Below are 16103 nucleotides of genomic sequence, written 5' to 3'. Positions count from 1 at the left end.
CCAAAGCATGGTCAGCTCTTGTGGGCGTTGACCCCTTACTGCAATACCTCGCTGCAAATTCGTTGCAAAATGTTTGAGGCCACCGCTGCAATCCCGTTCCAGACCCCACCGTGCGCTCCTTTGCCAACCCCATCGCAAGCCCATTACAAAACAGTACAAACGGAGTTGCCTAGCACCGTGGACCCCCTTGCAGGGCCACCGCCGTACAGTACCGCAGACCCCTTCGTAGGGCTCTACCGCACAATGACCCCCCCCATTACAGGACCTCTCGTAGGACCTCCAATGCACGGCATTGCAGGACCTCTCTCCACCTCACGCCGTTGCGGGGCCCGCGTCTCCAACGGCGCGGCACGCTGCGGCGCAGGCAGTTGCAGGACCTGTTGCGCACCCCAGCAGAGGCCCCCGGCGCGCAGCGCCGCCCGCCCCTCCCGCGGGCTCCCCTATGAGGTCAGCTCTCGCGGAGGCTCCGCCCGCCGCCCCGCCCGCCTCCCGCCCGCCCGCGGCCGCAGGGGGCGGCGGGCCGCGCTCCGCCCCGCGGCCGCCCCGCTCCCGCGTTCATTTCATTCCTCCCCTCATTCCGCGCATTCTTCGCATCGCTGGCGCCGCGCAGCCCGGCCGGGAGCCCGGCCCGCCCCGCCGCCGGCCGGGCAGCAACTCAGCCTCCGAGGGCTCCGTCCGCCGGCCCGCGGCCACCTACCGCCGCGGTATAAATAGCCGAGCGGCGGATCAAAAAGAGGGGGAAAAAAAAAAAAAAAAAAGCCAGGCGCGGGGCCGCGGACGGTCCGGGGCGGCCCGGGGGGCGGCGGGCGAAGTTTCGCCGGCGGTGCGCGGAGGTAAGCGGGGGGCCGGGGCGACGCGGCGCCGTGCGGGGGGCCGGCGCCCCGCAGGTGCCGGGCGGGCGCGAGGGAGGGAGGGAAGAAGGGAGGAAGGGAGGCGGGCGGGGGCCGCCGCCGCGCGCGGGGGCAGAAGTTGCGTCCCGCCGAGTTCGTGCCGCCGCGGGGCCGCGGCCGGAGCTGCAACAGGCGGCTGCCGCCCGCACTCAGCGCCTGAGTCACCGCGCGGCAGCGGCGCGCACACACACACACATACACACACACACACGCACACACGCGCGCGCACACCGCCGCTTCGCACCGCTCCGTGCCGCTTTGCACCTATTGATCCGCGGGAAGTTGGCGGCTCGCGTTCCGCAGCCCCCGGCCGCGCGCAGCCCCTCGGGGGATGGAGGCAGCGATGCCGCTCTCGCCGCCGCGTCTCCTTCTCCAGAGCCGCCGCTTCGCCGCACGTTCGAGTGGAAAATTTTGGGGAGTCGGCAGAGCCGTTGTATCCAAAGCAGACAAAGTCGCGGTCGCGGCAGCGCCGAGGAGGCCGGCCCCGGAAAAGTTGCTCCCGGTAGGAGCTGCGCGGAGCGCGACCCGCGGGGCGGCCGTGCCGGGCGCTGCGGAGGGGCCGGGCCGCCTTTGTTCGCAGACGGAGCGCGTTCAAAGGAAGTGGCGCTTCCAAGGGGGAGGGAAAAGTTGGACGGCGCGGCTTCTGTGGCGGAGACGGGACGGAACGGCCCCTCGGCGGCCGAACGGGGGCGGCGGGGGAGGGTCGGGCCGGGGAGGGGTCGGCGGAGCTCCCCGCCGTCACCGAGTCGCCCTCCCGCCCCGGCCCGGCGCTCCCCGGCCGCGCTTCCTCCGGCCGGAGCGCTGTCAGGCTGAGCCGGTACGGGGTCGAACTACTTCGGAAACAATGGAACGGCGGCCGGCCGCGTTCCTCGGGAATGCCGCTAACTTGCGAGAAACCGGCGGCCGTCTTGGATAGCGGAAGCGGGGAGCGTCCCCGGAGCCTCTCGGGCTGCCGGGGCTCCGGCGCTGCCATCCGGGGCGAGGCCGAAGCGGCGCGGGTCGCTTGTCGTTCCCGACGGGAAGCGACGCTGCCGAGCTCCGGGAAGGCCGGGTGCCGACGCGGCCGTACTGCCGCTGAAAGGGAGCCCGTTTGCTTCCCCTCGGCGCCGATAAAGTTGGCCGGTTAGCGGTCTGACGGAGCCGGGCGAGCGGATAGCGGGACGTTGGGAGGCGGGCGGCCGAGCGCCGCTCTCTGCTCCCGGTGTTGTCGTGGCGCGCTGGGCGTCTGCCGTACGAAGCGCTGCGGGATGGCAGCTGGTAGGGAACGCTCGGGCGGGCGGTACCTGCAGCTGGGTGCGGGAACGAGCGTGGTTACCGTTACGTTAAGGGCTTTATTGAAATTAACGTACGACCCCGGAACGGGAGCGTGTGTGTGTGTGATGCGCGGTGCGTTCTGTCTATAAATAGTTGGGGAATACCGTTACAGGGAGGTTGGGTTGTACCGCGGTAAGACGGGGCCATCAAGAATGACACGGACCTGTGGATTAAATTACTTGTTGGGGCGGGGGGGGGGGCGGCATGTTTGTGTGTGTGCGTAGTTATCCGTGTGTGCACGCGCTTTATTTGGGAACAGAAATGCGGGAATTAATACAACGAATGTTCCTAAATCGGAGCATTTTGTGCGTGGATCCCATTTTAAGCTGAAAAGTTCTTCAGATCGACTTTGTGAAGTGCTTTTGATCAAAGGTCAGCTTTCAGGCCGCAGTTACTTTCTGCCCCTGTGCCAAACGGTGCCTTTTCACCCGGCGCTCCACGCGGTTTGCTCTGCAGGGGAACTGCCGGCTCTGCTGCAGGTTTCTATCATTTGGCCGAGCAGAAATTCTGGCTGCTAATGATTTATTTCTGCTTTTCTTCATAGAAGTCCGCAAATACTTTTTGGGAAATACTTTGTTGCTGAATGCGCATTAGGTGTATTTTGAGCATCGATTTTTGCATGGACTGCTTTGGTGAAGTAAATCTCATTTGCTTCTGCACTCAGGAGAGTCTGGCAACAGCCCTCGAGTGGAATTATGGCTTTATATTCGGTGCTGAGCAGGATGTACGCGAGTAGCAAAGCAGGGGAAGAATGTTGGTTTGGTATGTCTTTAAAAAAAGCTTCTGCCTAAAGGAATTGGTTTTTTATTTTTATTTTTTTATCTGTTTCATTAAAAAAGAACAGCAGAAACTTAATTATGAGCCAGACCCTCACGTGTCTCCAGCTGAGAGGAACAGTGCATTGCGATGTGCCTGGGGTAACTTGGAGCTGGCGTTTGGTGGTGGGGGTGCTGCATGGAGCCCAGGGGCTGTTGGGTTTTGCTCAAGTGGGTTTCAGGCTTTGTTTGGCCACGCCTGAAAAAGTTAAGCTCAGTTAAGTCACATGCAGAGGAAGAAAGGATTCTTCCTTCTTTTCAAGCGACCCGCGTAGATAACGCTGTCAGCAATGGTTAAAGATGTAGTGCGGCAGGAGTGTAAGAAGGGCTTCTGGAGCTACACAGACATTGGGGTGTATTTTGTTTCATAAAAACCAAAAGGTAAAAATATAAAACCATGTATTGTGACACGACTGTGCTTTTTAATGTATGAGTAGCGTGGCTGCGGTGTTGAAACAACTTTAGTAGAAATAACCTGATTTTATAAGAAGGTGCCTGAGGTTTCCAAAACACGAAGATACTGTGTACGGTTCCGAATGTGTCTGTGAGATTACCTTCGGGATACACATGTGCATCTCTGTTTTTCCACCCGCTATTTCTTGTTGACGATCCTGTTGTATCTCAGCAGAGATGGTTTAAAAACTGCCCATCGTTCTGAAGCCATCTTACTCCTTACACCCTTACTCAGAAAGCAAAGATTTGCTCGACCCAATCCTTCCTCAGGTTAAAGTGACGGAGATGACTCATACGAATAAACATTCACAGGATCAAATACGAAGATATTTACAGTGTATGCTTTATGTACTCAGTTAGCATGATATCTGATGCCTAAAGAAGGACACGGCTGCTGTTCTGCATCTTTGATTAAAAAGAGTATCAAATCCCATCTACGTGCTTTCCTTGGGTTTTGGTAAGGGGACTCGCTTGCTGCCTCGCTTCTGATCTATCTGAAACTTGCAGGCGTGTTTCTGTTAGAAGTTTATTGCTGGCTCCACTTGTGTGTGTCTGCACAAGCGAGTTGTGGGCCGGCTGCTTGGAGCTGCCTGTTGTGAGTGCCGGTTAGCACTTGGACTTCATGCGGAAGGCACTGAGTTGGCTGCAGTCGGGGTGCAAATTGGCCCTTTAGATGTCATTTTGAAATCCTCTTCGGAAGGAGCTGCTTTAAAACACGAGAGAAACAGTAGCTGCTGCTTTCTGGGAGCTGAGATTTAATTACCACGTTGTCCCCTTGCGGCACCTCGCCGGTGGTGCCCGGCTGTTCTGTATTCCTCAACTACGGTCATTTACTATTTAAAAAAAGGTAAATCAAAACGTTAGAGCCGGCGGGAGGTAAATCATCTCCCTGAGAGGAAGTGCTGGTGGGGGCTGTGCGGCGGTTTATATTAGCACTGCATAATTTACATTGTATCCTGTGATATATGGATGGATTAATGGTGCTATTTATTGTAAAGCCAGCCGACTCTGAGCCACACTAAAGACACGTTTTTAGAAGAAAAATCTTGGCAATAAATTCCCACTTTATGTCCGTATCTTGCTCTCTGTTCTTGCACACAACTCCTTTTGGTTTTTGCACGTGGAACAGGGATGGAATAATATTTCCTGGAATAACGCTCTGTTGGGTTTTAATGGTTGCTCATTTCTAAAGCCTAGGAGTGAGAAGTTGCAGGCTGCAGTCCTTCGAGGCACCAGCTTGAATCCTGCCTCTGCTTTGTCGCACAGAGCTGTGGCAGGATGTGTCCTGGGCCAGGCCTGCCAGGTTGTGGTGTGAATTGGCAGCACTGCCGTGGGGATTGCTGTACTGTTGCTGTGCCCCACACAGCACTCTGTGTCCATTTAGCAACTTTTGTGCAATCTCTGGTTATTGAAGTTCCCACAGAACTGCATTAATTTTCACACTAGCTGAACGAAGAGTGGAAGGGAAGGAGGTAATGAGCCAGGGTCAGGGACTGGTTCCCAGCTGAGAATGTGGGGCATCTTGCTGCAGTAGTCCATGAATATCTCGGTGAGCAGCCCGCCTTGTGCTTGGGCCCTTATTTGTTAGCTGGATTTCTGTATGTCCATCAGTAACACAACAAGATTGCACAGAGCACATGAGGGGTCAGTAGGCACTCATCTGGCTGGGCCATGGCTGCAGCCCCACATCCCACTCTGCCAAGCATGGCGGGTTGGCGGCCCATGGAAGGTGCACCTACAACTTGTCTTTCTTTGTCTCTTAGCCATCGTGCAGCAAAACCTGTAGCAAAACGGTAGGATTCCTCCTGCTGCGACTTCCTGAGCCTTTGTGACCCTCATTCAGCAGCCATCTCTGAAGTTGTGAGTCACAGATAGGCAGAGTCAGTGTGCTGGTGGGTCAGAAGGTAGAGCGGGAGGCTGGGGGAAGGGAGGCTGGCCTGGAACTGTGTGTGGAGCTATTAAAGCGCTATTGACTGGGAATCTAAAACAATGACGAGTGCTGTTGTTTTTACAGATACATAAACTGAAAACTGCTGCTAATGATGGGAAATGTTAATTATGTGAGAACATATTGAACTTATATTCTCTGGCATGAACTTTTTTAAATGCATCAACTGTGCTGCCTTTTATGCGCACAGCTTTCTAATTATCATAATTCAGTACAGCTCTGGCTTTTGGAAAGAGTTCAAGTGCAATCTCAACTTAACATGAAAGGAGGGCGGGTTTTTTGGGGGGGGTTCTTTTTTTTTTTTCCTCTTAAACAGAATGTTCAAGAACAATTTGAAAAGATAATCTCCAAGTGCTGCGTCCTTAGCTGGGTCTAACTCAGTAAAGAAGCCCATTCCCGTAACTGCCTATCAAAGCAGAACGTGTTATTAGAACTATGGGTGTTTTTTTTCCCCTTGTTATGTCTTTCACACTCCTGCAGCACACAACTGAAACCATCTTTGCAGAACTGAATGCCATCTTGATATATCCACGGACAATTTCAACGTTGCCAGTGTTTCAAGTGTTTCAGTGGGTTGCTGTATTGTTAGCAAAATCCTTCTGTTATTGTGGCTTTTGTTTTATTTTTTATTTCTCATGTAGTAGGTAACAAAGGTTTCATTTGCTTAAATGAAGCGGGAGGAAAAATGTGACGAATCTTCTGGCATTGAGCACTGGTGTTTCTGTACTGTATTAAAGCCCTACTGCAAATCTTCCTTATCTGTCAGCGTTGACACCTTGCCTTCGTGGAGCTGGAGGGAGTTGTAAATACCAGATAAATGCCAGTTCTTTATAAAGCTTTCGCAAGTTGTTTTTGTTCATTAAGGAGGGGAAGGTAGCTTTCATGTAACTCACGCTTGAATATTGGTGTCTCAGATGTTATTTCCATGTGATCCAACCGTTAGTTGTTTTTTCCCTTATCTTTTCCCCGTGTTTCCTGTCTTCCAGCCGAAAAAGAATCAGATTATTATTATTATTATTATTATTTGTTTTTTCACACTTATCCTTTTCCCTTACTACGGTGCATGCTGCTGCGTTTCCAAAATGCAGAGAAAGCCCCAGTGAAACAAAATGACTTCATTTGAGCTGGCACTTAAGAGCAGAATTCACTTCCATAGTGCTGAAATAAAAGAAGCCAAGTGTTTTAAATAGCCACTCCCCTAGGCCAGAGTGTTTTTAGAAAAGCTCATTGTCTAGATTAGGGCTGTAGCAGTATGCCTGCCGCTGGTAAATCTCCTGGAGCAGACAGCTCCATTTCTAAAGTTGACATCTGGTTTACTCTTTGTTCACCTGTTAAATAATAATAATAATAATAAATGCAAATAGATGAGTGTGCCATTGCCCTGGAGCTCTGCAAAAAAAAGAAATAGTGCTGCTGACAGTTTGTCACATCGTGCTCCCAGTCTAAGGCTGCAGTAGCCTATTGTTATGCCAGCAACAGGCAACAGAAGTTGTGGCACCATATGGCTGGTATATGCGTCAGATAAGCTATCTGTTAATTTAGCTTATCAGTACCGTTTTGATATGCTTCGTGTTTGAATCACCAACCGGTATGGCCTTGGGTGTTTTTGGAGCCAAATTATGCCTTAGCATTGTAGGCATCACAGTTATTCCCTTGGTGGAATTTCTTTTCTTTCGTTCCCCTCTTGGTGCCCTGAGCAGCGGTGTTTATTTCTGCAATTAGCTGCCGTGTTTTTTCACACGGTTGTTGTGTCAGGAGTCTGCAGTTCAGGAATGACGCTTTGGTTTTGAGGAGGAAAACATCGAGACAGACTTTGGAAGAAAAGGTAATTTCATAGAGGTTTAATGGGTCAAAGCATCTGTTATATGTATCTCCATTAAAACATAGAGTGTTTGGAGACAAGCATTTACTAACGACACAGGAAATCTCACTCATGTTGGATGTCCTACCACCGTGCGCTCTTACTTTTTGTCCCAAAGCTGTTTTACAGTTGGTTGTTTTCTTTTTTTTTTTTTTTTTTTTTTTTAAAGGCAAAGCTCTGCAAAGAGCTGCATTTCCCACATTGCTGATTTCACTTTTATTCTTTCAACAAATTAACCTGAATGAAGAATTGCATCCCTATGTCGGGTGCGCATTGATCTCCAGTTTTATTTTACTTTTAATTTCAGTTAATTCCACAGCCAACTGGAGGCCCAGTAGAAGCCTTAAAGACTCAATGGGTGTTCTTTCATTTCTTTCATCTTTCCACCCCCCTTCCTTCTCTCCCTGCCACCCTTGACTCCTTTGGCTGTACTAATTTTGTCATGGGGAAAAAAGCTCAAAACAAAATGCAGTTTTCCAGTCAGTGCTGCAGCGATGTCCGTAGGGTTGGGTCTGCCCACGCTGCTCTTTGACCTTGCTGCACATTCTTCTTTGTCTTTGCCCCGCAGGCTCTGTCTTGCTGTCCCTTACAGGGCACCACATCCATCTTCAGTTGTTTGCGCTCCCCTCTTTCCTTGAGTGTGCAGTTACTTTCTTGCTCCAGGGCTGCCCTCAAGGAGGCTCTCCTTCCTGCACGCAGTGGAAGGTTTTTGTTTCTTTCTCCATCTTACCAGACCCTCCTTACAGTCTGTCTGACTTGTTGCTTACGGATCTGGGCTTGCTGTCACATCTCCGTGCCTGTATCAGTCTCCCCCGCTGCTTCTTCACCCTGTCTTTTAGGAAGAAAAGACCGCATGACTTTCATGTCTGGGGTTTTTGGTGACCAATAAAGTGGACAGATTGTCTCTCAAGGAAGAGGCAGTCTTCTTACAGTTACCTTCTGATTCTGTTTGCTGACATGAAGCAAGACCCATGTTGACACAGTTGCTGTCAGAAAGCAAGAAAGCTTTCCTGCCTGTGGCTTGGCATCTCGAGCTACTAATGGAGGCCTGTAGTTCCTCTCCAGGACAGGTCATGCTAGCATCCGTCTGCTTAGAGCTGGGTTGCAGACCACCTAAAACTCTGAATGTCTGAAGTTCAGATTTAAGGCTCAGGTGTGTTTTGTAGGCAGGGACAGTTGGATGATGGAGCAGATTTTGTCTTCTGGCTTGGTGCAAGTTAGACATGTGATATCTCACCATAGCGTGGTTGTTTGTTTGTTTGTTTGTTTGTTTTTTGTGGGAAAGAAAGCAAAAAGTCAGGGGGAAGAGAAGTATTAAGAACTCTCGTTCTCTGTGAGGCATTTGCACACCTTCCTGTGAGGTATTTCTAAGCGCTGACAGTGCGAGGTAATTTTTGGTCCATTACGTTGTCTTGGTATTGTGTATACTAAATATGGGCATCATTGGACCGATGGGGCCATTAAAACATACCAAATCTGTATTTATTTAGTACTATAAGGTGCATCTTTCATATGGCTTGATTTATTTTATTTTCTTTATTAAACTCCAGAGCCTGAGTGAGGTTTTGGCTGATTCGGTATCTGCTTGACTTGGCTTTCCTAACCTCTCATTGGTTCCAGTCATTGTTTTGTGACTGGAATTTCATAACTCCAAATAATGGACATTTTTTTTTTCTTTCCACTTGCTGTTATTTATGTACAGTAATTTCTTTTTCTGCTTCTTGGCATATTTACTATATGCTTACCAAGCAGTTGTAGATAAGCAGTTATAAAATATGCAGCTTCCTGTGCCAATTCAATTTAGCTGCTTGTGTTAGCAATGTTTTCTTGGTGGTGGAAAAAAATGACCCGTAAACAACTCGATCTCCCCAAATCTCTAAAAACAATACCAACAAAAAAAGGATAATAGAATTATCGAAGTTCTTGGTTGCCCGGTAAATCAACTAATATTTTGGCCTCGCAGATTTTGGAAACAAATTAAAGAAGCCTTTTTTAGGTAGCTGGCTGCTTTTAATGGTCCTTGTGTATTAAGGAAAGTACAGTATTGTAGGTTATTTATTTCTGGGCATGCAGTACAGGGTGAAGAGCCTGCAATTCAGCTAGCAATGCCTCTGTGCCCTGAGGTAAACTCTATTTCACAAAGGGAATTTTGATTATGGTCTACTGCTCTGTAGCATAGTGGAGGCTTCAAGAGGCAAGTGGTAAATGCTACCAAAGAAAAGCTGGATTGGAGCCACTGACGTCATCTAAGTAAATCTGCTGTAGGACTATAGCCATAAAATGACTGCCAGCCACTGAGCGCACTTTGGCCTTTTCTTGTCAACTGTTTTAACTGCTTTCTCTCTCTTTCTTTTTCCTCCAAGCAGTGTGCATTTTTGTTTCTTTTTTTTTGTGCGTGCAAGTTGTGTGCATGGTGAAGCACAGAAATGCAAGCATTCCCCACACCCCCCCCAGCTGCCCTGTGTACGTGCTGTGTGAGGAGCTGCAGAGTGCCGCTCAGAAATTAAAAAGTAAACCAGTACTTTTCCATACGTGAGCCTAGCAGAACTAAGCTTCCATCTCAAGCCATGTTTTTCAGCACAAGAGCCTGGCAGTTCAAGTTACAGCATACTGATGAGATTTGTGTTGTGGGCAAAAAGCGTTTGGATGCACTGGAGGGCACGCTTCCCTGGGGACCAACTAGCTGTGTGAAAATGGCCGGTTGTGAACTCTGAGATAGCACCAAACGTGCGTGTTGATGAGGGTTTAAGATCCTGTCTGTTAGCCACTGCTTTAAGCTTGAGCCCTGGAGCTCCAGGCACCACTGAAACAGATTGACTTTCTTGTTTTGGGCATCCAAATGTATTGTTAGCAGCCGAGCTTCTGCCAGAACTCTTAATGCATAGTTAAAGAAGCCATGTGCATTTGTAACAGCAGCTCTAGGATGCCTTGATGCGTATGGCAGTAGATACAGCTGCACCTCCAGGTACAGCTACAAATGCAGTTGGTATCTCACCTGTCCCCGACCTGAAGCTTAGGGGTGTCAGGATTGCAAGAGGAGTCCCTGCTTTTTTTGATGCTGGGTTGAACTCCCCGTCAGCATTCTCTTGAAATGAATTTCCAGGAATTTTAACATGCTCCTTTTAAAATACAGAGTATGCAGTAAAGCACCCTTAGAATGATCAGTCAGCGTGTCCCGTGATAACTTTTGTTTCCTTGATTTATGTACTTTTAAAACTTTAAAATAAAAACTAAGCATCACTGTTTTTGAAGTTTGAGTCTTATGATCAGAAATATATTAAAACCAGTATCTTATCCATGAATCATTAGATGAGTCAGTTCCTGAAACCACTGCAAGCCTCACAGTTCTTGGCTACAGCTGAAAGCAGGAAATCCAGGCTTCAATAACTTCCTTTCCCAGTACTGGCTATGGCAGTGTTAGTGGTTAGTATATGCTGCTTTTGTAAGCAATAGGAAGATGTATGTCTGAGGAACAAAGGCACTCAAGTCAATTTGCTGAAACTGTTTATAATTTGTGGTCTTGATTTGAACGTCAGGATACATCGGCGTATGCTACATTCTGTGCTGCAATGCGTTTTCCAGCAGTGAAACGTAGAGTATGAAATAGAGGGAGAGCTCTGTGGCACAGTTCTTGGCCAAAACCCATCTAATCAGTTTACCAGGAAAAGGAGCGGTGTGTTAGTGCTATCATCCAACTCCTGAGCAGTGATGGCAGCGAGAACCCAACGCATAGGAGTAAATGTAACGTGTTTATTTAGCAGCTACTCGTCTTGTGCTTGTGAAACAAACTATTTTTATTCTGTTTCAGTGCTCCAAGAGAGCTTGAAAAAAACCCAACCCAAACTTGGAACTTGTAAAATAAAAACACATGATTTGTTTTTCAGTCTCCTTTTTTGTAGTGAAAACTGTTTGCCTCCTCATAATCAAGGACACATTGATTGTCTCAGTGTCAGTGAAGCATTGTTGGCTGCAGAATCTGTCTCTTTAAATGTGGAGTGCCTGTACTCTCTGACATCTGTTGGAGAGGATTTACTATTTACCTTCTTGTGCTAACTGGGCCGGATTCAGGTTTGGTACAATGTTGATCTTAATGTGTTTACAACTGGGAAGTATTCAGCTCTTTCTGTTTTTCTTAAATACAGTGAAAGATAGTTTGGTATCTTGTAGTTATTATTAGGTTAGTTTAACTGCCTAACCAGCAGCACATAAATGCCAAACCAATCTTTGATTATTCTTTGCGTTCTTTCCTCCACAATGTTGTCTAATTATAAACTGAGGACATATTGAGCAACAAACTAGTTAGACAATGCATTAGAAATCAACTTTTGACAATGTTGACTTAACGGTATATGCAGTATTGATTAAAAACAAATACAGAGCTCTTCTTTTAAACACCCACAACAGTTATTATTGCATGTTAGGAGACTTTTTCTTTTTTGCAATGGATAATACGTGAAACTGCTTTATTAACACATGCTACAAGTTGTAGTCCTTCTTGGCTCGTGCATTTCAGTGTTGGTAGATTGGCCTCAGAATAGCTAATGGCCCTTTATGGAGTTTTGGAGCCAAGGAGAAAAGAGGATGCCCATATCCATCCATAATAGAGACTTTTCTCAACTTCTTCCTCTGTCCCTGCAACTTCATTGTCATGGAGAGACCAGGAGAGGGTCGGTCCCTCCCTCAGACAGACGTTGGAGCCTGTAAGGGACTGACTTGAGTTCTAGGTGAGGTGGTCCTTTGGGAAGAGGAGCCTGCTCTCCAGGATGGCAGGTTTGTGTCTGTGCTGTTTTCATGGGCGCTTTGCAATGACCTGTGCCTGCTGCTCTGTTCCTCCCATGGCTCTGGCCCACGTGGCCCTCAGTGAAGGCTCATAGTGCCCATCCTGGGTCAGGCCTCCGGACTGGTTTCATCATAAGGGAGCAGGAACCTCCTGTGCCCCAGTAGGTGTCCAGGCAAACTGCTTTGTTGGCTGTGTGTGAGGGGGGTCACAGCACCATTTTCTCTAGTACAGAACATTATTAGGGATGTCAGTGTCGGGCATTAAACTTCTCCAAGTCCCCACTGTGCTGTTTCTGGAGGGAGGTCACCATCCAGCAAGGGAGCTCAGCACAGAGGCATGTCCTAGGCAAGTGTGGATCTGTGCTATTAAGCTTGCTCAGTGCAGAGCATCATGTGAGCACAGCAGCTTGGGCTTAGCATGGTGCAGCTATATAAACATCTGGACTCTTTGGGAGGCAGGCTGGCTTGACTCATCTCCTTCTCTGTAGCATTTTAAGAAAAAGGAGTGGCATTTGAAGGAAGGGCTCAATGTTTGCTTTCAGGAAGGAGGCTCCCAGGAGGGCACGTATATTTTCTTCCTTTCTCTTAGCTGGCTTAAATGGTGCTTTATTCACAGATGCTGCTGGTGTGCACAGTGAGAAGCCTCACTCAGGTGTTCTCTCCGCTGTAGGGAGCCAGATGCTGATGCTCCAGGGGTTGCATCACACCACCTATTGTGGATTTAACTTACTGCTTTGTAATTAACTTCTTGTAGTAACAATAATTACCATAATTAACTTACTGAAATAACTAAGATGTTCTTTTTGGGATAGGCTTTTATTTATTTATTTTTTAAAGGGACAATTTTAGCACTTTAGCAGCAGAGAATAGCAGTGAATTTGCCCAGGATCAAAGCATGTGTAAAAGTCATCGTTCATCTTTGTGACCATGAGAAGTACAATTTTCTGTTAATTAATGTTAACGGATTGTAAAAGAACAATGAAACTATTTCTAGTGGAAGAAGCATCTGAAAGTTTAGAAGCAGGCTATGGTCATACTTGACTTTATTTATTTCACTTGTAAAGAAGTGTAAATGACTTCATCTTGTTTTCCTAGCTGAGCAGTCCTGATCATGGGTATCTTAATATGTACGATCCAGAGATCCATTTCTATCAAGTTTGTACACTCCAAATGTGTATGAACTGAACATTTTTCTGTTCCTATTGATCAGAGAAATGTCCTGTTGCTCTAATGTGCATTTTGGTTTGGAATTAGAGGCCTGAGGCTTTGAATTGCTTACTGTCTGTAGACCAAGTCATCAGTGGCTGGTGATTGATTCGCTAATTAAAATCAATTTAAATGGATTTGTAAGCCTCATGTAACAGATTATCTTATTAGCAGGATGAGAAAGGCACTGTGATCTGCAAGGAATGTGTCACTTTAGACAAAATATGGCACAATTTTCATGGAAGAATTTCATGAATTGCTCTTGCCGTAAGCTATCTATGCAGATGAGAGCCTTGTTTAAGCCTTAATTTAATGAGTCTTCCTGTTGAAGTTTCATTGGTTTTTCCTTATTTTTGTTACTGTTGTGACTGTTTTCCAAAATACTTACATCTTAATGTGTGTGCGTGCTTGTGCTGATGTATGTATTCATGGTTACAGAGCTGTATTCAGTATTGCTGGACTCTTTCTTTAACATTATTCTCACCCCATTTTAAAAAGAAGTCCACCCCAAGAAAAATAGTATTCTAAATAACTGACAACGACATGTCAGAAAGAACATGTAATGCTGTTTAATCCACACTGCACTTGCGTGGACTCTCAGCTTAGCGCATATATACGTGTGTGTATGTTCTGTGATCAGGCCACAAGAATATCTAAGCACTGCTTCCAGCAAAGCTGTTGGAAATTCTGGATTTGGTTTCAAACAGCAGTTCTGTTGTCTCCAAATCATTGCCTTGTCTCAGTAATGTGTGCACTTGCCAGTCTGATTTGTATCCCAGGCTTCTGCTGCAAAGGAGATACAAAATGGTGCATGCTTTTGTGTAGGAGGATCACTTAATGTGCATTTCTTTTCTTCCTCAATGTCTGGGTACAAAGTCTGGGTGGCGGGTCGGGGGGGCAAGCTAAATTTGGTTATGAGATATTGGAGTATTGAAGTATGTGGTATTCATCAAAGCTGGTTTCATTCAGATTTCCTTCAGATAGTCCCACTATCGTTGGCAGTGTAGTTTACAAGTCCTTACCCAAAAGAAGGTCTGGAACAGGACTGACACAGTAAAACCAATTTTATCTGGGATTTGATGAGATTAAGTGCATTGCCTGAAATGTGCGTAGGGCGCTCTGAAAGTAATGTCTCTTATTTATTTCCATGGAAACTACAACAGGCACAAAGAGCACAATAACACCGGTGGAGTAAAGTCTCAGCTACAAACACACATTTTCAACAGTCACCACCATTAGCTGCGCATTTTTGCCAGCAACGAACAAGAGCCTGCATGCTGTGCTTATAAAAACCTACTCCAACAGATCACCATGCTCACATCCACCGGTTGGTCTCTTGGAAACATTCAGCAAGCACTGATGAACGTCAGTGGGTGCAAACTTTTCCAAATGGAGGAAATCAGAGACACAACTTTGCTTCATCTGCACTTCCGTGTCAGACGCCATTTTGTCCAAGTGTCCCTCTGATGTCATCTGTCACACAGCAACAACATGGAACCAGATATTGGTGGGAAGGTTCAGCCCACCGCCAACATCCACTTCTGGTGTTGTGGCCAATGTCATAAAATAGGAGGCATTACTTCAGGAGCAGCCCTCATACAGCTGTGTAATCTGCTATGATAGAAGCTTTTTCATTGCGTGTGAAAAATTGAGTAAGATATTCAGGTGATGTGATTGTAAAGCCCGTGTAATACCTACTCATTTGACTCGCTAGGCCACTTGTTGGTGACCTTTGGTTTACTCTGTTGTTATCTTTAGGTCTTCTCTGGGTTTTGACTTCAGAGGATGGGTGATTCACCTCGTGATGTGTGGGACTTTTTGCCAGCTTGCTGCCTCCAGCAAGGAATTTGGAGGACTGATGGGGGAAGCTACTTTAACAGGAGTCTCTCAGGGCACTCATGCAAGCCCAGTGCTGTCTGCAGTGCCAGCCCCTTTCTTCCTCTGAGCCTGCCACTGGTGTGTTAGTGCCCAGCTGGGGGGCTGCCGAGTTTCTGGAGTCTGGGAAAATAGATGCTGGCATTGGAGTCTTGGGTGTGATGAGTTATTTCATTCTGGATGCAGCCCTCGATTCTGAGAGACAGCCTTCGTGCCCTGACTTACTTTAGCTCTCACATTAGCATGCCAGATTAAAATTAGAGTAGTCATGCAATAATTATTTTGCGAACCTTTTGGTTTGGAACGGAGCAGAGAGACTCCTGAATGTAGAAGAAATGTGCTGAGTTGTAGCATTTTCTTTAAAACATAGCAGAGACTGAGGCGGGACATAAGCAGGATGTAGCCCCTTGAAACTTGTGGAGAGGTAAACACCTAGGGGGCCTGGGTCATGGCTGCCAGCCCTGTTTCTTTTTACTTCTGAATACTACATAGAATTGCCTAGTCTTTTCCTGCAGCTGTTTCACCATACACCTCCAGTTCCTCAGCTGTGGAATCACCATTTCAATTCTTGACTTTCTTCAGCTGAATTTCTACTTGCAGGGTTCTGGCTAAAAGGGAAGGGACATTGTTGGTGAATAGCTTTTAAGTAGCGTGCTTCCTAATGCTGCCCTTATGACTTCAGGGAATGTTTTCCATTCCACATTTGTCTATAATGTGAATCTTAGTAACGTTCATCTCGTATTCAGGCTGCAAAGCTTTCTGTGTGTTTTGCAAACCCTGTGAAATGTTTTTTATTCCTGTGAATTATAAATAGTTACCTATCCTTTTTCTAAGCAGTTTTATTTTCTCATAATAGAACGTGGTTGTGCAGCAGGGTGACATGAAATGCAATTGAATTGTACAGTAATAAAATTTCCATGGTGCTCTCTGAAGGTCAGTGGTATGCAATTAATTGCTGGACT

At 47.2% G+C, this 16103-nt stretch overlaps 1 protein-coding gene across 6 annotated transcripts in view; it reads left to right on the top strand.

Moving 5' to 3' along the window:
* Positions 1–575: 575 nt before the first annotated feature.
* Positions 576–16103, top strand: part of TEAD1 (TEA domain transcription factor 1) — a 141397-nt gene continuing 125869 nt past the window's right edge. For 4 of the 6 annotated variants that reach the window (XM_072338650.1, XM_072338647.1, XM_072338648.1 and 1 more), the window contains exon 1: positions 576–833. The gene's annotated coding sequence lies outside the window, so the exon portion shown is untranslated. Of the gene's footprint in view, positions 834–1022; positions 1393–16103 lie in introns of those variants that run through there. The other 2 variants (XM_072338649.1, XM_072338646.1) reach the window with 2 other exon arrangements.

This window comes from Excalfactoria chinensis, chromosome 5 (assembly GCF_039878825.1).
Source record: "Excalfactoria chinensis isolate bCotChi1 chromosome 5, bCotChi1.hap2, whole genome shotgun sequence".
In the NCBI taxonomy this organism is placed as follows: Eukaryota; Metazoa; Chordata; class Aves; order Galliformes; family Phasianidae; genus Excalfactoria; species Excalfactoria chinensis.
This window is presented reverse-complemented; position numbering and strand designations above follow the sequence as displayed.